The sequence below is a fragment of the Symphalangus syndactylus genome, chromosome 18 (assembly GCF_028878055.3).
Source record: "Symphalangus syndactylus isolate Jambi chromosome 18, NHGRI_mSymSyn1-v2.1_pri, whole genome shotgun sequence".
NCBI lineage: Eukaryota > Metazoa > Chordata > Mammalia > Primates > Hylobatidae > Symphalangus > Symphalangus syndactylus.
The window spans coordinates 38,924,473-38,945,584 of NC_072440.2; the positions used below are offsets into that span (position 1 = coordinate 38,924,473).

The window sequence follows — 21,112 nt, forward strand, 5'->3', positions numbered from 1 at the left end:
AGCAGCCTTTTTCTTTTTGTTGCTGAGTAGTAATTCATTGAATGGATATACCACTGTTTGTTTATCCATTAATTAGTCAAACAAAATTTCAGTTGTTTATTATTTTGGGTGACTATGAATAAAGTCACTATAAACATTTATGTACAAGTTTTGGAATGAATATAAGTATTTCTTTGTCTTGGGTTAATATTAAGGGTAAAATTGCTGGGTCATATGCTAAGTGTATGGGATTTTAATAGGAATTGTGTTGATCAATTTAGGAGAATTGATATCTTAACAATATTAAGTTTTCCAAACCATGAACATGGTATCACTTACCATTTATTTAGGTTTTCTTTGATTTCCTTAATTTGATTTTTCTGCATAGATGCATAAGAATTTTTTTCTTATTCTTTGAGTTCATCAATTTAACCAGGATTTGTCTTCTATTGATTGTTATGCATCAGATTATCTTACAATCTTGTTTTCTCAGTCTGTCTATAAAGTCAGTAGGAAATTATTTTTTGTTATGTATTTGAATATGTTACTTTTTCTTTTGTTGAATCTTGTACTTTAGAAAGACCAATTACCCTTTTATAGGATCATCTTTGCCCTTCTTTTTTTTTCTATTGCTTTAACCTTTATCATTTTCATTTGAACACTTCAGGTTTTCTTCTATACCTAGAAATCACTGTTTGGCTCTGAATACTCTGTTTCTGGCTGTATCTGATTTATTTTTTAGTGTGCTAATGATGCTTTGGTCCTCAATTTGTTTCATTGGTTCTACAGTCTCCCATTCCATTTTATTCTTTTATCATTTTATGAATGCCTGTTTTTAACTCAAAACACTTCTGGAGAATTTCTTTTTGTTCCTTTAGTTACCTTTTGTTGTTCTTGGTTATTTTTTGTCTTCTGTGTCCTTTTTGCTTTGCTTTCTTTCCCCCCAACAGTTTATTTGTAAAGTTTTCCAGTGATTTTTTTTTTCATCAAATGAATATTAGGGCACCTGTAGTCAGACCACATACTTACTCTGATACAATTTGGGTGCTTTGCTGTCTCTTTCCCTCAGTGTTTTTGAGCCAGTTTGTTTTTTCTCACTGAGCGATAGTTTGAGGGCTGATAATTTCAGTTTATAGTCATTTTTTCCTGTAGCCCGAGACATGGAAAGTGAAAAAAAGAAGAATTCAGGAGCCTAAGTTGTAGTGTTCAATATTCATAACAAGATTCATTCCACCTCATAGGTTGCATCCCATTCCCTTTAAGGCATTTTTATCTGTTCACTAGTGTATGGAGTTTCCATAATCAGAATCAATCCTGTTGTTCCATTCTCCACCTGGAGAAAAAAAAAAACAAAATTAGGATTGTGAGTTTATTTGCTTCTCCTCCGATGTGGGGTTACTTGTGAGGATTCTCAGGCTCTTTTGCATCCCCAGCACAGCTGGGGGAAGAGGCCATGTTGAGTTAGGAACCCTGCCATGTTGTAGATGCCACTGTGCTCCCGACCCTTTCCTGGGCCACAGCGTTTTGCAATTTAGAACATTTGTATGTAGCCCTTCCTTATTTGGTTGCCTCTGTGAAATTTTGTGGGCAGTTTTTCTTTTGACAATTTATTTTTCTTTTTGCTGTATTTGCAGCTGCTACCAATACCAAAGTAGAAGCTCCCTTCTGCAGCTCTCTGACTTGCTTCTTTATGTTTGTCCCTGGATTCTCTTTCTATTTCCCCAACATGGGTGTTCCCTGAGGGGCTTCCTTCCTGTGAACATAAAGATGGCAGTTCACAAGCCAAGGAGAGAGACCACAAACAGTTCCTTCAGCCCTCAGAAGGAACCAACCCTACCAAGACTTGATTTTAGACTTCTAACATCCAGAACTGTGAGACAATAAATTTCTGTTACTTTTTTTCCATCATTTCTTTTTCTTTTTTTTGCAGTATTTGAAGCTCCTATCAGGCAGCTTCCTTCTGCACCTTTCTGGCTGTTGCTTCTTTAAATTTGTCTCAGCTGCTCTTCCTGATTCCTAAACATGGGTGTCCCCTGGGTGCTGCCCTTTGCCATGTCTCCTATATTATTTCTCACAGAGATTTAGTCTGCTCCCATGACAATGATTGCCTCTCTTTACAGGTAACCCTGGCCTTAATCCTGGGCTCTGATTCTGGATTTTTCTTCAAGTTGAGTGAACATCTTCACTTTGGTGTATTAGTTTGCTACAACTGCTGTAATAAAGTGCCATAAACTAGGTAGTTTAAGCAACAGATATTTATTACCTCATGGCTCTGAAGATGAGAAATCTGAAATCCAAGTGTTGGTAGGGTTGGTTTTCTCTGAGGGCTATGAGGAAAGGATCTGTTCAGGCCTCTCCCCTTGGCTTATAGGTGGGTGTTCTTCCTGTGTGCATGTCTGTGTCTAAATTTCCTGTTTTTATAAAGACCCCAGTCATAGTGGATTAGGGACCACCTAATGACCTCATTATAATTTGATGACTTCTGGAAAGACTCTTTCTCCAAATAGGGTCACATCCTGAAGAACTGGAGGTTAGGACTTTAACATACAAATGTTGGGAAGACACAATTCAATCCATAACACTTGGATATTTACTCATATCACACTTATTTCCTGCTACATGCCAGGCGTTGGTCTAGGCCCTGGGAATATGGACGTGATGAGGCTCAGTCTCTTTCCTCTTCATGAGTAGAAAAGATAAGAATAGATTTGCAATACTGTGTACAGGAAGTGCTCTCATAGATGAGAGATTCTTTTGAGGATACCTTAGTGGCACACCTAGCCCTGACTGGCTGAATCAAGAATGACATCTCAGAGGAAGTGATGCTTATGCTGGATCCTTCCCAGTAGGATGCAATATTGGCTTATGCTGGATCCTTCCCAATAGGATGCAATACTGTGTAATTGCTCTCCCTGCTTTTAAACCACACCCTTAGTTACCCAGCCCTGGATTCCACCACCCAGACAATCTTTTCAAAACACCACGTTGATTAAGACATTTCTCAGTTGAGAAACCTGTAATGACTCCTCATGGTCAACAGAACTAACTCTAAAAAAATTGTTTAGCCTGGCTGGCCTTTGATTCCTCCACAATCAGGTGCCACCGCTGTAATCTACTTTTCCTGTCTTGATCTTCCTATTGTTTCCATCCTTAGCCCTGTATGTTACCAAGTTGTAGTAACAAACATTTTGGAAACACATGTGCAACTTTTCATAATCTCATGAAGCTAGGATTTTTGTTTTGTTTCCTACTGTATCATTGTCACCTAAAAAAGTGTTTGGCCTATAACATATACTTCAGAATATTGGTTGAATAAGCAAATGAATTTTCTCTACTTGCAATGCAGGCCTCTCCTTTCAGCTGTGCACATTTTTGCCCTATTGAAATTTTATTCTCAAGGCTCAGCTCATGTATCCTTTCCTCCATTATGCCTTTCTTCTAGGTCACATGTGGATACAGATGTGACTCTTCATTCCTAAGGACTTTTGCAGTCTATGTGAACTGTTTGCATGCCCCTGCATTCTGCTTTGCGTTGGTGAAATCTGAGTAGGTGCCTTTTACCTGCCAGATTCAGTTGTTTGAATTTAGGAACCATATTTTAAAAACAATATTGTGTCTTGCTTAGCACTTTCTTGCACAATAATAGATGCCTAAAAGTTAATTTGTGTTTGAAGAGAAAATGAATGACAGGAGTATTTTGTATTTGTTTCAAAAAAGTAGGGAAGAAGGCCTAAGAAATGGAGCATTTGGTCTGTCCCTCTTGCCTTCCCTTATTTTTCTGAGTTTACAACATTTTTAAATTCATTCAGCAGATATTTATTAAGCACTTGTTCTATTCAAGACTAGTACTATTCAAGTCCTAGCACTTAAATTACAAATAAGAATTAAACTGCCTTTGGGGTACTTATCACTTCTTCTGATAGAGAGACTTCCCAGTTGGTCCCAGTGGTCACTATCATCTGTACAGTTTTTAAGATGCTTTTCTTTACTCACATTTATTCATCCCAGAGTCTAGACTCTTTGCATATGTTGAGGCTGCCTGAGAGTAGGGACCTTGTCTTTATCCTCCCATTCCGCACTGCCTAGCACTGAGCTTATACTTCTTGATGGCGACTTCAGTGTGTCCTTTATTTCCCCTAAAGATTCTCTGACTCTTTTCTAAGTTTGCCCTGTCTCTCCAATTATAGAATGCTGAGTTAGAACCAGAGACTTCGGAAGGATACTGATTGCTCTGCTTAGATTCAGAGGCCCTCTATTATCAATAAGAGTAAAAATAAGCGCAATTAAGTAGCACAGTATTTAGCACTCATGCTAAGGTTTTTACGTGAATTGTATTTCCTAGTGGGGCCTGTTGCTGTATCATTGGCTTCTAGGACTCCTTCATTTCTTACAAGTTGACATGTTAACATGTTGAGGTTGGTGAGTGAACATCTAGTTTGTTTGCCTCTGCTCAAACTCAAGAGTCATGATTATACTGAAGAGCTTGTGCCAAACAGAAATGCAATCTGAATTACTTTGGTGGGTCATGCACATATGTTATATTTTCTAGAGGCATTTAATTCTTAAGAAATCCCTTTATGAAGGGAAAATGAGGAAGTGAAAATTGAGATGAAATAATGGAGTAGTAGGGAGTGGAAAGGATGGTAAAAATACTTGTTTTGAGGTTCTGTTTGACGTGGAAATGACTACTCTTAAACTTGATTGAAAGACAGGCCTGAGTTAATTCATATAGAAAATGTGGTAATATGTTCTATTATGTCATTGTTATTGGGGGATGGGAAACATCTATTTTATTTAAATATGTTGTATACCCATCAGAGCAACATGAGTTCATGGAAGTGATATAACAACAATTACAAGTAGTAGCCCAACCCTATGCTGTCTGTGTTTATAGGTTTATGGTGTGTTATCTGTATCAGAGAGACAATGGCACAAGATACTTCTAAATAGCAGGTATGTAATTCACCAACAAGTCTTATATGGTGTTGCAAAATATGTTTATCAGGCATACTTAACATATTCACTTATTAATCATGCTTTGTTTAAACAAAAATCAAGGTTAGTTTTTCCTGAGCACCTATCAGCAGGAAAGGTAGAGATCACTCGGATAGGCTCAGGCCGTCAGATTCAGTTTATACTTGAAATGACACTGCAGAGTAATCTCTGTGTCATGGCTACAGCCAACATTGTCTCTCAACTTTCCTTCTTCCATGTGAGCTAACCACTCTTCTTCCTTATTCTGGGATTCTCCTTTCTCCCTAAGGTCATATGCTTCCGCTTGTGACTTGTGGGGTGGGATGGGACGGTAAATATAATGTAGATTAACCAAGAAATCACTGCAGTCCCAGTGTTTTTTTTTTTTTTTTCAGTGCTTGGTTTAAATGTTGGCATGTGATGCAATTCTGGGAAGTGACATTTAAGGGCCTCTGGAGGAGCATTGAGAAGGATTTTGAAGCTCCTAAAAAGAGACACAAAGTTCTCTTTCACTGCTCTAAATAAAGGTGTATGAGAATGTGCTATTTGGAATGGTTGCTACTATCTTTTTCCATAAAAATGACAAAAGAGAATTTTGCCAACTCAGGAGAACTGCCGTATCTTTGGACTTCTTATACTATGAGAAAACATATCCCCTTACTGGTTAAGCCATTTTGAGTTTTCTGTTACTTGTAGATGAAAGCATCTTCCCTGATGCTGTAACATTGCCATTGGAAAAATAGAAAGTTAGGTGTTTAGTATCTTTGACATTTCTTCATCAATTTTGTTTGCCTAAATTACAAACAAAATTGTCTAATTTTGGTCTAATTTTCTGTAATTTACTAAGAAAATTAGTAAATTTTGGTCTAATTTTATTTACTAATTTACTAATTTTCTTAGTAAATTACAGAAAATTAGACCTAATATAAGGTCTAATTTTCTGTTATTTACTAAGATATAAGATATAGTAGTGATTTTCTCTTTCACAGATACTTAGGAACTTCAAGCAATCATCCCAGATATAAAAGGTTAGTTTACATCCTGGATATATGTGCTGATTCAAAGATCGGTCCCCATATTTCACATCTCTTGTGAGTTCTTTTGAAATCCCAGATTAATCTTTTCCAGCATTGATTGCACCTCCTATTCCTGCCCTTCTTGACCCAGATGCCTTATCGTTCCTGAGTGACCTTTAACTGAATCCTGTCACGTATTTTATGCCTGTTGCTCCTGTTGTCATGGGTGTTGTCATGTCTGAGAATGATTTATGAAGCATTAAGAAAAGATTCTCAAACCTGGCCCATCAGAATTTTCCCAAACATTAACTGAATCCAAATCTCGCTCTGGGTGATTCTGATTTTCAACCAGGTTTAAGAACCATTGACATAAGGGATATAAAAGAAAAATTGTACTGACCGAATCCCATACCTAAAGTAAATGGTTTCAAATCTCACTTGACAAACTCTTCAAGTCTTTATTGGAGTCCTCCAGAGGGACAGAACCAATAGGATATATGTATATATATAAAAGAGAGTTTATTAGGGAGAATTGGCTCACAGGGCAAAGTCTCAACAATAGGCCATCTGCAAGCTGGAGAAAGAGAGAGAAGCTAGTGGTGTGACTCAGTCCAAGTTCAAAAGCCTCAAAACTAGGGAAGCCAACAGTGCAGCTCTCAGTCTGAGGCCAAAGGCCTGAGAGCCCCTGAGAGGCCACTGGTGCAAGTTCCCAGAGTCCGAAGGCCAAAGAGCCTGGAATCTGACATTCAAGGGCAGGAGGAGATGGAGCAAGCGTCCTACAAGGGAAGAAAGACTGAACAGACTCAGCAAGCTGCTTATCCTTCCTTCTGCTCGCTTTGTTCTAGTTTCTTCATTTTTTTTTCTTTTTTTTTGAGACAGGATCATGTTCTGTCACCCAGGCTGGAGTGCAGTGGCACGATCGTGACTCACTGCAGCCTTGACCTCCCGGGCTCAAGCCATCGTCCTGCCTTAGCCTCCTGTGTAGCTGAAACCACAGATGTGCGCCACCATGCCTGGCTAATTTTTAAATTTTTTTGTAGAGATGGGGGCTCACTTTGTTGTCCATGCTGGTCTTCAACCCCTGGGCTAAAGTGATCCCCTTGCCTTGGCCTCCCAAAGTGCTGGGATTACGGATGTGGGCCACCACACCTGGTACTCTTTAGGGTTTTCTAGTTATAAGACACTATTGGCTGCAAGGAGACACACTAACTTCTTCCTTTCTGATTTGGATGCCTTTTTATTTCTTTTTTGCATAATTGCTGTGGCTAGATCCTCCAGTACAGTCAGCCCTTCGTATCTGTGGGGCATTGGTTACAGGACCTTATACCAAAATCCGAGATTCCTGTAGTCCAGGCCAGGCATAGTGGCTCATGCCTATAATCCGAGCACTTCGGGAGGACAAGGTGGGAGGATCACCTGAGCCCAGGCATTTGAGACCAGCCCGGGCAACACAGTAAGACACCCATCTCTACAAAAAATAAAATATTAGCCAGGCATTATGGCATATGCCTGTAGTCCCAGCTACTCGGGAGGCTATAGTGGGAGAATTTCCTTAGCCCAGGAGATCAAGGCTGCAGTGAGTCATGATCATGCCACTGCACTCTAGCCTCGGTGACAAAACGAGACCCTGTCTCCAAATAAATAAATAAATAAGTAAAACATTTTTTAAAATTAGAATGCTTAATGGTGTAGTACAGTTGACCTTCCATAACTGAAGATTCCACATCCACCAACAGTGGATTGAAAATATGTACAATTGGCCCTCTGATTCCATGGATGCAGAACCCATGAATATGGAGGGAAGACTACTATGTTGTATAGAAGTGGTGAGGGCACAACAAAGAGGTCATTCAAACACACAGTGAGATGGTTGCCACCTGCAAGCCAAGAGAAGAGACTTCAGAATGAGACCTTATCTTGCTGGCACCTTGATCGAGAACTTGCAGCCTCTAGAACTGTAAGAAATAAATTTCTATTTTTTAAAACAAACAACAAAAAAAGTGGTGAGAGTGGGCATCCTTGTCTTGATCTTAGAGGAAAAGCTTTCAACTCTTTACTGCTGAGTATTATGTTAGCTTTTTATATATGGCCTTTATTGTTTTGAGGTTTCTTCTAAACTGAATTCATTGAGTTTTTATTATAAAAGGATGCTGAATTTTGTCAAATGCTCTTTTTGCATCGATTGGAATGATTATGTGGTTTTTGTCTTCCATTTTATTAATGTGGTATATCACATTTATTGATTTGCATTTGTTGAACCATCCTTGTGTCCGAGGGATAAATCCCACTTGATCATAGTGAATGATCCTTTTTATGTGCTATTGAATTTGATTTGCAGGTATTCTCTTGAGGATTTTTGCCTATATGTTCATCAAGGGTATTGACCTGAAGTTTTCTTTTTTTTATAGTGTCCTTGTCTGGTTTTGGTATCTGGGTAATGCTGACGTTATGAAATGAGTTCAGAAGTATTCCCTCCTCTTCAGTTTTTTTTCGAAGAGTTTGAGAAGAATCAATATTAGTTATTCTTTTTTTTTTTTGAGATGGAGTTTCGAGCCCAGGCTGGAGTGCAATGGCGTGATCTCAGCTCACCGCAACCTCCGCCTCCCAGGTTCAAGTGATTCTCCTGCCTCAGCCTCCCGAGTAGCTGGGATTACAGGCATGTGCCACCATGCGCGGCTAATTTTGTATTTTTAGTAGAGACAGGGTTTCTCTATGTTGGTCAGGCTGGTCTCGAACTCCTGACCTCAGGTGATCCGCCCGCCTCGGCCTCCCAAAGTGCTGGGATTACAGGCATGAGCCACCACACCCGGTCTATTAGTTATTCTTTAAATGTTTGGTAGAATTTAACAGTGAAGTTATCAGGTCCTGGACTTTTATTTTATGGGAGGTTTTTGATTACTGACTTGATCTCCTTACCCACTGTTGGTCTGTTTAGATTTTCTCCCGCTTCATGATTCAATCCGGGAAGGTTATATGTTTCTAGGAGTGTATCCATTTATTCTGGGATATGTCAGTGTATCATTTTTCACAGCAGTTCTTATGATCCTTTGCATTTCTGTGGTCTCAGTTGCAATGTCTCTTCTTTCATTTCCAATTTTATTTATTAATATTCTTTTTTTTCCTTTGTGCAGCTAAAGGTTTGTCAATTTTGTTGAACTTTTTAGATAACCAGCTCTTAGTTTTGTTGATCTTTTTATTGTTTTTCTAGTCTTTATTTCCTTTATTTCTACTCTAATCTATATTATTTTCTTGCTTCTGCTGAATTTTTCTTTTTCTAGTTTCTTGAAGTGCAATGTTAATTATTTATTTGAAGTTTTTTTTCTTTTCTATTATAGGCATTTAAACTTCCCTCTTAGAACTGCTTTTATGGCATCCCATAAGTTTTGGTAAGTTGTGTTTTCATTTTCATTTGTCTCAATATTTTTAAATTTCCCTTTTGATTTCTTTTTTGACCGTGAGTTGTTCAGGTGCATGTTGCTTACTTTCCATGTATTTGTGAGTTTTTCAGTTTTCTTTCTGTTATTGATTTGTAGTTTCACACCATTGTGATAAGAAAAGATGCTTGATGTGATTTCAGTCGTCTTAAATTTGGTAAAACTGGTTTTGTGGCTCAATATATCATCTGTCATGGAGAATGTTCTGTGTACACTTAAGGAGAATGTGTATTTTGCTGTTGTTGGATAGAATGTTCAGCACATGGCTGTTAGGTTCATTTAATCTAACGTGTACTTCAAGTTCAATGTTTCCTTATTTATTTTATGTCTTCATGATTTATGCAATGTTGAAAGTAGGATATTAAAGTCCCCTACTATTATTATATTGTAGTCTCTCTCTCCTTTCAGATCTATTAATCTTTGCATTATTTTTGGTGCTACTATGTTCGGTACATATGTATTTATAATTGCTATATTCTCTTGATGAATTGACCCCTTTATCACCATATAATGATCTTATCTCTTGTGACAGTTTTTGACTTAAAGTCTATTTGGCCTGATATAAGAAAATAATTTTTTTTACAGCTTTATTTTTATTTCAAACTTTTATTCCTTGAGGTGGTAGAAAACTACTTAAGTCAACTTTAATCTCTAAGCACCTCCCCTCCACCCTCAGCAAGTTAAAAAAGCTTATGTAGTATCAAGGTAATTGGGAGGAGGAGCCCTTTAATCCTCCATGTTCTCTGTCTACATTGCCATCCTTTGAGATATCCAGGGTCCCATCAGGTCTTTGGCCACTTGTGCTTGCAGATCTGAAGAGATATATGTTGTTTCTACTTTTATGACTCCTTCATTTTCTATGGTTCTTCGGCAATACTTCCATAAACCAGAAAATCTGAAAGGTTTCTCAGTTAATTTTGAAACTTTATTTGCCAAGGTCGAGGACACGCACCTGTGACACAGCCTCAGGAGGTTCTGACAACATGTGCCCAAGGCGGTCAGGGCACAGCTTAGTTTTATAAATTTTAGGGAGACATGAGACATCAATCAATGTATGTAAGAAGTACATTGGTTCGGTGTGGAAAGGCGGGACAACTCAAAGCAAAGGCAGGAAGACTTGAAGCAAGGAGGGGGCTTCCAGGTCACAGATAGGTGAGAGAAAAAGGGTTGCTTACATTCTTTTGAGTTTCTGATTAACCTTTACAAAAGAGGCAATCAGGTATGCATTTATCTCAGTGAGCAGAGGATAACTTTGAAAAGATTGGGGGCAGGTTTGCCCTAAGCAGTTCCCAGCTGCTTTTTCCCTTTAGTGACTTTGGGGGCCCAAGATACTTTCCTTTCACACTTCCATGCCTATTGGGGATGCTCAGAAGTCCTTGTACTGCTCTTGCAACAGACTGGAGCAAAAGAAACTTTCAGTGGCTGTCTAAAGTCCTACTGGCCACCTGTCCCAGCTCTGCCCAGGCAAGAGTGCCTGACCTCTCCTGCTCTTGCCTCCTGTTATCCTACCTGGCACTTCCTCAGGGCTTATTACCTTTCTCTCTGGGATCTGTACTAACTCTTTTCCTCAGACTCTCCTCAAGCCTGAAGGATGCTTTTCTGTGCCAGGAGGCATGGGCACCTCTTGTCTCTGCCCTATGTTCTGTATGGCTAAGTGCCTAAGCTTTTGTAACCCAAAAGCTAAGATAAAACTTTCTTTGCTTTCTGCTGTTCTCTTTTATTTCCAAGGCAGTGTGAACAACCTATTCAATGGAGAGAAACAGCAAAAAGAGAATGGAGGGTGACAAATAAAATACCAAGGAGAAATGTGGGTTAATATACATGAGCCATCAAAACAAAACACAAAATCCTGTATAGTAGGTGGAATGGACATGTATTTTTGCTTCTGTAATGTGTGTGTGTACAGTATGTATATATTGCTGCATACACACATGCGTAAGTGTTATAATTAACAAATTTGAAAATTTGTCATTTGAAATAATTTTTCACTGAGGCTGTTCCACATTCTAGGTTTGCTTCCTTTTAATTGGAGTTATAAGTGACAATTCCAGCAGATAAACTATTCTGCTGGAATATATACATCTAAATGAGTGTTTCCTCAAATATTCACCTCAGACTACTATATATCTTTTCCACTAATACTGCCATAGCCCCAAACATTTGCCAAGTTGTTTTTGGAATTGTTCTCAAAATGTCCGTAGTAAATTAATAAGCTGAAATATGTCCATAGTAAATTACTTTTTCATTAAACCCAGCTCTATTCCCCACCCTTTCCCACCTCATTGATAAAAATATAGCTCCACTTGATCCATTTGCCTCTAAACCAACCTTAACTTTTGATTAGTTATGAACTTGTTGTATAAAAGCAGTACGCAAAGATTTTTCCTCCTTTAAAACCATTTAAATGAAATTCTGAAAAACTCTGAAGTTGATTTTTAAAGAAAAGCTCAAAAATTGTTTTGATGACTGTATCACTCACACAAATGTGTAATTGCCAAAGTGGTTACGCTGAGGCAAACATTTATTTGAATGAATACGTGTTGGTAGCTTCCTTTAGAACAATAGTTCTCAACTTGGGAGGATTTTGCCCCATAGGGGACGTTTGGCAATTTCTGGAAATGTTTTTGATCATCTCAACTGGGGAGGACTTGTTCATGGCACTCGTGGATGGAAGCCAAGTTGTGGTTCTAAACATCCTGCAATAATCAGGACACTTCCCCACAACTAAGAATTGTCTGCCCCCAAATATCAATACTGTCGAGGTTGAGAAATCCTGCTTTAAACAAATAATTACTTCATAGTCATCCTTCATGTTTTAATATACTTCAGAGCTGCTGGTCACTTTCCTCCAGCCTGACAGCCTCTTTATTTTGTTTCTGCTAAAGTATAAAGGATGGGGACGAGAGTGGGGAATCAGTTCCAGTGAGAAAACAGATGAGGAAGGGAATACTAGGAAATGTGTAGATTAGTATCTAGGTGGAAGTTTCCCTAGCAACCTTTAAATTCTTACTAAGAAGTTTATTTCTTATCTCAGGGATTTTTCCTGCCAAAGATGGTAAGAGCAGAGACTTGGGGCCTCTGATTTTCTAGGGTCATAACCCAGAGAGAGACCATCTATGCAATACTGTTACCGTGTGTGGATCTTTGTTCTTAGAGCCCCCAAGATGGTGGCGGGCGCTCCCAAGATGGCAGCAAGCCTTTTGTTCTCTGACCTGGGGTTCTTGGCCTCACAGATTCCAAGGAATGGAACCTTGGGCCATGTGGTGAGTGTTATAGCTCTTTTAGAAGCCATGGGTCACGGAAGAGAACCGTGGAACCTAGCGACTAGTGTTCAGTTTGGTTAGGATGAACCTGGGCACTTAGCCATGCAGGAACAATGGCGAGCCTCTAGCCCGATCGGGAGTGGTAATGGGCGCCTCACTGGATCAGAAGCACAGCGGACACCCTGCCAGATCCGGAGGGTTGGAAATCAGTGGCGAGTCTCTGACGTCGGCGTTCAGCAGTGGTGGATGGCAAGCAAAAGTTCAGCTTGAGCCAGAGCAAATACGAACCAGAAGAGTGTGCAGTTGCAAGATTTAATAGAGTGAAAACAGAGTTCCCATACAACAGGAGGGTACCCAAAGGGGTTGCCACTTCCTGCTGGAATGCCTGGGGTTTGTTAGGTAACAGGGGTACCTTAATGGCGCCGGTTCCGGGTTCTTCTCCCCTCCTTGACCGGGCACTGTCTGAACCTGCCAAAGGAGGGCCAATCAGAAAGAAGCATCTCCCGCCTTCCCTTGGGCCTGCCCCATGTAGGCCCAAGGGATATAAAACCCAGCACACCAGCAGCTCTCTTCTCTCCTCTCCTCTCCTCTCCTCTCCTCTCCTCTCCTCTCCTCTCCTCTCTTCTCTTCTTCTCTTTCTTCTCTTCTTTCTCCTCCCCTCCCCTCCTCTCCCCTCCCCTCCCCTCCCCTCCTCTCCTCTCCTCTTCTCCTCTCTTCTCTTCCTTCTCTGCTCGATGCCTCCAATAAAGATCTCTTGACCGCGACCGGTGTAGTCTGATCATTGCCCAGCCTCTTTCAGGGTTTATATCCCAATCATTGTCCCTCCCCCTGTGCTCTCAGGTGATATATGATTTGACTATTTCTTTACCTCCTGCTTTTAGCCTAATTTGTATTTTAGTGAGCCCTCTTTACTACCTGATTGGTTGGGTGTGAGCTGAGTTACAAGCCCCGTGTTTAAAGGCGGGTGTGGTCACCTCCCCCAGCTAGGCTTAGGAATTCTTAGTCGGCCTAGGAAGTCCAGCTAGTCCTGTCTCTCAGTACCTTCCTCTCAGGGAGGCTTTCACCACCTTGTGGGCTGTGATCCCACTTCCCTGTTCTGACTCACATCTGGACTTCCCTGTCCCTATCTAATCAGTCACAGTTAGCTGCCTTTGCCTTTTTATTCTCCACACTGCTTTTGCTCAACAGCTTCTGCATTTGAAGGCATGTTCTGATCCGTTCTTCATTAAGCATTTGTTATTTCTGTGGAATAGCTTGATTTGCCCTGTACCCCTTCTCCTCCCTTACTCTGTACAAGGGTAAAGTTTCAAACACCCCATCCCCCATATGAGGCCAGACAAAGCTTCCCATAGGAAGGTTAGCTGTTTGGTTTTTACCCTGCAGTACCCAGTTCCACCACAGAGCTCCATCCCTATGTTGGTACCTTCCTGCAGTTCATTTCAATGTGTGGTCCCTTGAGCAGCATCTGTGGCTAGCCAGTTCTATTCTTCCAGATTTGTCCCTGATATCTGATTCTCAAAGCAGAGATCACTGGGGAGGCCAGAACCTCCCAAACATCAAGAGAGAAAGAGAAAACCATATGGCTGTGTTCCTAGATTAAAGATATGCCCTAGAAAGCCATGTGCTACCACTCCTTTCCCTCAGGTACAGTGTCTCCAATGTCTGTTGCAGAATTGGAATAAATCTCTACATTTGAAAGTCTACCTGAAAGTGGTTGGCCATGATTTCTGGGCTCTTGTCTGGTGCTTCTCACTGCAAGCACCTCTGAGGTCCCATCCTCATCTGAGTGAATTCCAGTAAGATGCTCTCCCAGAATTCTGCCTTCTGATCACTGTTGAAATAGACTTGGGCAAAAAGGACAAAGTGACCAGGTGCCCAGGCACACTGTGTATGTTCTGGTGTTAGGTCTACATCATGCTACGTAGGCAGCTTGTGGCTCTGAGTGGTCTCCAGGTAGGTTGCCCTGTGGGAAGGGATTTCTGCTCTACGAAGAAGGCGCATTTCTCATGTTTGAACCTGACATCTTTAATTTGGGTCTAAAGAGGCAAATTAAGTCACTTCTTTACCAGATGACCGAGTTGTCATGTGATACTATCAAAATCAAGGAGCAGCATTCATGGGGCAGTTGCAGACGTGGGGCAATGAAATACCAGCACCAGTACTCATGAGTGAGCTCCTGTTTACTCTACTCCTGCCATATATTTTTCAGGCCTTTGGAGGCAGGCTGAGCTCTGACTGTGAGCCTTAGCTGTTCCTCTGAAGTATCTCTCTTGTTTCTTCCACCCTTAATGGAGGGGTGGTGATTTTTCTACTGCCTTATAATCTAAGGTAGCCCCAAATTCTGGGCCACTGCTTTCTTGTGATTACCTTCCTCTCAACCTCTCAATGTCTTCATTGCTGAGCTCTGATCTCTGACAACTGCTAAAAATATAGTCAGGTAGTATTATGGTACAATACTTCTTTTTTTAGTGTACTTTCTTCTTTTTCACCATCATGGGCCCCAGGACTTGGATATTGTATGCAGCTGGCACCTCTTTATTGTAGTCTTACAGGTAGATCATTTCAGACAAGTCCTCTGAGAGTCCTCCCAGAAAAAGGACAAGGATCTCTTGCTTCTGTCCTCTGCTGCTCACTTTGTAGGAGGTCCACATCCCCTTAGCAGCAGGATAAGATATTACCTTTGTTTAGAGTTTTAAGTCTCTGCTTCATTTCTTGGGTATCAGGAGTCTTTCAGCTTAAAGTTCTTGAACTTTAATGTTTCCAGGGCTCTGTGGATGCTACCCCCAAACCCAAATCTAGTTCCTCTACTTGATTTTGCTTTAAGCAGCAACATGTCATCCTGGTATTTGGTGCCTGCTAGCTTAGGGTAGTGTTGAGCTAGCACTTTGAAGATGCTGGAGTTCAGTCTCATGAGTCCATTTTTATCCCCATGGCTTCCAGGTCTGGGCAAAAAAAATTGTAGCAGTATTATCCTATTTATGAATTACCACTCTTCCTTTGAGAAATTGCATGTTCATGTTACCCAAATATGAGATGAGTTTCTGAACCTTTGTGGCATAACACCAACCTCTTTAACTACTGCATTGAGAGTTACAGTGGGTGCTTGTCCAAAAACAATCTGAACACCAAAGCTTCCTGTGACCCGTCTTGAAGGGCCTCCCACTCCTCAAACTCTTGATAGTGTCTCTTCAGTCTTCTCATAATACCTCAAGCAATTAACCAACTCCCTGCTCCAGCTCTCTGCTCCATGAAAAGTTTGTGTGGACCATGTTGAGACTGTGGGGCACCTCCACTAAACTTAGGCCAGCCATGGTCAGACCTGGGATGAGGCAGGGATGCATCAAGGGGATAGGTTTGTAGATCATTTTTAGTCTTCCTTCTCTATCCAGTTCTCTTGTGCTCAATAGTCTGGTGAGCTTCATTCATACAAGAGCCTTAATTTTTAAGCCATTGCCAGGTCTGAACTTCTTTGCCATCAAATATTCTAAATTGTCTTTTCGGGTCCTGGTTCTGCTGTTAACTAAAGGATATCTCTACTACCTATACACCTATACCACATGGAGTCAATTGCTCCCTCTGATTTTTTTTAGAGATGGTATCTTGCTGTGTTGCCCAGGCTCAAGCAGTCCTCCCACCTCAGCCTTTCATGTAGCTGGAACTACAGGCACATGCCACCATGCCAGGCTTGCCTCCTATCTTTATGTGCCTATTGTCTAGCAATCAAGTGCCCATGATGAGTCATGGTAAAAGAAGGCAAAGATATGTCTGGGTCTAGTCTAGGGGTATCACTATACTTGCAATATAATTCAGTTGTTAACACTTTTCTAAACCAGTCAGTCCCTACCATGTAACATTGGCATCCAGTCCATCACTCTTAGCTCATGATGAAATTCTCAGTAGTTCGTGTTCAGTTCCAACAAGGTAAGGGGGATCAGGTTTTTCTGTTGTGCCCCATCCCTGTGCAATTGTGGATGTTCCTTCTGTTCTGGTGGGCCCACAAATAGTAAAGACTATGGACAGGACAACAGATTATCTACAAGCAGTGGATTAGTGAGAGAGGAGTCCACACTCCAAAAAGCTATGGTTACTGGATCTTTTTCATACCTCTGTAGTCCTTCATCTCCTGCTGGCTTTGATGACATCTACTCCTGCCTCATCCAGTTTGGGTTCTTCCTCTGTCTGCCTTTCCTCCTTCCTTCATCTCAGTCTTGTGTAGTTTTTAGGATTGGAGAAACCACCTTTCTTGGCTGCCTGTGAATATTTATGACCTGCATTAGAGTGTGGTTTCTTTGAGTCTTTGTGCTTCAGTGAGGACTGGGGAGGGGAAAATGGCCTATGTGGAGGCAGTGAAAGAAGAAGAGGAAAAAATCGCATAGAAACAGAATAACATTTTGAAGTCTAACCCTGCCACATGGCTTGTAAAACTAAAATATTTCACTCTGATTCTGAATAACTCAACGAGCATTATTTCAGTACTTTAATTTTGAGAATAATGGGTCAAGGGCTAGTATATCAGTGGTTAAGGTGAGGGGGAAATGTAGCTTTTTGTGTGGTCTAAAACACTCATACTAAGACAATTGGAAGACACAATGGGAAGAACCATACAATCTGTTATATGCTAGCTCTTAAAGTAAAAGTAGTAGAGTTTTTTCTAGATTTGTTCCATAAACTGCCATTTAACTGTACCAGGTAATGAGATGGCCAGATGTTTTCCTATTAAATTGGCACAACTTAAAAAAATATATTTTAGATTTGGGGGTACATGTGCAGGTTTCTTACAAGGGTACAGTGTGTGATGTTGAGATTTGGGCTTCTGTTACCCTTGTCACCCATATAGTGAACATAGTACCCATAGGAGGTTTTACAGACTACATCTTCCTCTCTCCTTTCCTCTTCCTCCTCCCCCATTTTGAAGTCCCCAGTGTCTAATCTTTATGTCTGTATGTCCCCATAAATTGGTACAATTTCTCTCTCTAAATGATAAATGGCTGATTTTGGCTGGGTACGGTTGCTCATGCCTATAATCCCAGCACTTTGGGAGGCAGAGGCAGGCGGACTGCTTGAGCCCAAGGAGTTTGAGACCAGCCTGAGCAACACAGTGAAACCCATCTCTACAAAAAATAAAACAATTAGCCAGGCATGGTGGCAGACTTTGGTAGGCCCAGCTACTTGGGAGGCTGAGACAGGAGGATTGCTTGAGCCCGGGCAGTTGAGGCTGCAGTGAGCCAAGCTCTCTAAGTGCACTCCAGCCTGGGTGACAGAGCCAGACCCTGTCTCAGAAAAAAACAAAACAAAACCAAAAAAAAAACAAAAAAACCACCCTAAAACTAAAACAAAAGGATAAGTTTGATTGAATGCTCATTTTAAAAAATCAGATTCTGTGCTACAAACCTTACAAATATATGTATTATTTAATATTTGTATTAATTAATTGTATCAGAACAACTCTATGAGTTAGTTTCTTGTATCTTGGTGGGTAATGAATGGAATTCCCATTTTACAGATTAGGAAATTGAGCTGTAATTTTGCTGGAGTCACACAGCTATTAAATGGTGGGATTGAAAAACTAAGGTTGTTGTGAGCCCAGAGCCCCTGCTCACAACCGCACATTACCCCTTTGCTATAGAGATGGGAGATGATTTTTTAGGAAAATAAGAGTCCAGGCCGACTCTGGCAAGACCCTGGCGTCACCACAGCCAGTCTTGAGTCTGAACTCAGCTGAGAAGACTGGGTGTATCAATACAGAAGCCATGCTGACATGCCTTCCTGGACTTGGAGAAATCCTCTGGAGGGGATGAACTCTTAAAGAATTTAGACAAAATTCCTAGTTTGGGTGTATCTGCATATGTGTATTTGTGTATGGGTTTTTAAGTAGGAATGTTCCAGTAAAGGTACAGCTGATTTTATTCTTTATTTTTAGATAGGTAAAATATCCATATGAGCCACAAAACAACAGTATAAAATCTTTCTTCCATTCCTTCAGCCCAGTTTGTACCCCATTCCCTTTTTCATGTCTACCTCTTAAGAGTTCCTTTTATACAACTATGAGTAAATGTAAAATTATATTCATATGCCTTTTCTCCTTTTATATACAAGGTCATCATTTTTAAATTTTGTACTTTCTTTGGTTTTTTCTTTTCGAGAAAAGAAAAGAAAGAAGACCAGTGAGGAGAAACTAGCCTTATTATTTATTAAAAGATATTATAAATCTGCAATAATTAAGACAGTGTGGCACTGGCACATGGGCGACTCTTTTTGTCGCCCAGGCTGGAGTGCAATGGTGCAATCTTGGCTCACTGCAACCTCTGCCTCCCAGGTTCAAGCGATTCCCCTGCCTCAGCCTCCCGAGTAGCTGGAATTACAGGCGCCTGCCACCATGCCCGGCTAATTTTTGTATTTTTGTAGAGACAGGGTTTCACCGTGTTGGCCAGGCTAGTCTCGAACTCCTGACCTCAGATGATCTGCCCACCTCAGCCTCCCAAAGTGCTGGGATTACAGACGTGAGCCACTGCACCCAGCTCTTTGCTTTTTTCAAATAGTGATTTATCTTGGAAATAGTTCCATATCAACACATGGAGAGGTTCTTCATTCTTATTTACAATGTCATAATATTTCATGGTGTTAAATCTAGACATTTGGATTGTTTCTAGTTTTTTGCTCTTACTGATGCAATGAATACACTTGCATATATGCCACTCTGAATATGTGTATGTATTTATACAGGATAAGTTTCTAGAAGTAGAAATGCTATGTTAAAAGTATGCATTTATAATTTTGACTGATAATGGCAAATTATCCTAAGAGTTACACTAATTTGTACTTCCACTAGTAGTGCATGAAGAGAGAGAATTTCCCACACTCCTGCCAACACAGTTAATGGTTGTCTGGATTTTGGCCATTTTGATAAAAAATGTTTGGATTTTGGCCTATTCAATAGATAAAAAATACTGCAGATTATTTAAATATGATTAGTTAACAACTTTTCATATGTTTAAGTGCCACTTGTATTTCCTTTTCTGTGAACTTTGCCCATTTCCTATTGACTTAAGGTCTTTTATCAATTTCTAGAAACTTGTCATATATTAGGGAGGGTAGCCCTTGTCTATGATATGAATTGAACATATTTTTTACTGCTTGCCATTTATGATTAAATTTGTTAGCCTTCTCTTATGTCTTCTGAATTTTCGGTCTTAGTAAGCCTACAAGGTTATAAAAGTCTTCTACTATGTCATCTAGTGATTTCATGGTTCTGTTTTTCTTAAATATTTGCTTTATTTGGAGTTTATCTTGGTTTATATTATAACACTTGGATTGAACCTTTTTTTCTCAGATGGCTGTCCAGGTGTACCACACCATTTAGTGAATAATGTCTGGTAATTCAGTGCCCAATCATTGGAAATGCCACCTTTATCATATACCATATGCCATATATAATTTTATCTATACTTACATAAATAAAATGGCTTTACTTTAGAATCCTAGAGGAAAGTCTGAATTTTCTTATGGGAACCCTAGAGGATTTTTTTTTTTTTTAAGATTGAGCCTCACTTTGTCGCCCAGGCTGGACCAGGCTGGACTAGGCTGGAGTGCAGTGGCGCAATCTGCTCACTGCAGCCTCTGCCTCCTGGGTTCAAGCAATTCTCCTGCCTCAGCCTCCTGAGTAGCTGGGATTATAGGCGCCCGTCACCACGCCTGGCTAGTTTTTGTATTTTTAGTAGAGATGGGGTTTCACCATGTTGGTCAGGCTGGTCTCCAACTCCTGACCTCAGGTGATCTGCCTGCCTTGGTCTCCCAAAATGCTGGGATTACAGGTGTGAACCACCGCACCCAGCCAATTTTTTAAAATCGTGGTAAAATGTACCTATTATTTTTACCATTTTATATATATTTTCATTTAAATGGTTACCACTTTAACCATTTTTTTTTTTTTTTTTTTTGAGACAGAGTCTTGCTGTCACCCAGGCTGGAGTGCAGTGGCACGATCTTGGCTCACTGCAGGCTCCGCCCCCCGGGGTTCACGCCATTCTCCTGCCTCAGCCTCCCGAGTAGCTGGGACTACAGGCGCCCGCCACCTCGCCCGGCTAATTTTTTTTTGTATTTTTAGTAGAGACGGGGTTTCACTGTGTTAGCCAGGATGGTCTCGATCTCCTGACCTTGTGATCCGCCCGCCTCGGCCTCCCAAAGTGCTGGGATTACAGGCGTGAGCCACCGCGCCCGGCCAGACCATTTTTAAGTGTGAATTTCCATGGCATTAAGTACGTTTACATTGTTGTGCAGCTGTCACCACCATCATCTCTAGAACTTTTTCATGTTCCCACCACATGGCTTTGAATCAAATATACCAGTAATTTTATGACACACCATTCATTTATAAGGTGAGCCCTGATTTTACAGATGTTAAAATATGGTAAAATATACATCTTAGGTATATTTTAGTTTCTAAAAT

At 40.5% G+C, this 21,112-nt stretch overlaps 1 protein-coding gene across 5 annotated transcripts in view; it reads left to right on the plus strand.

The window, feature by feature from the left end:
* The window catches only part of ELOVL7 (ELOVL fatty acid elongase 7), a 95,016-nt gene that overhangs the window by 35,267 nt on the left and 38,637 nt on the right, over positions 1-21,112 (plus strand). For 2 of the 5 annotated variants that reach the window (XM_063622607.1, XM_063622610.1), the window contains exons 2-4: positions 4,874-4,932; positions 5,943-5,981; positions 9,305-9,355. The exons of 1 other annotated variant lie outside the window; for it this stretch is intronic. The gene's annotated coding sequence lies outside the window, so the exon portion shown is untranslated. The remainder of the gene's footprint in view (positions 1-4,873; positions 4,933-5,942; positions 5,982-9,304; positions 9,356-21,112) is intronic. 2 more of the 5 variants (XM_063622608.1, XM_055252134.2) reach the window with 2 other exon arrangements.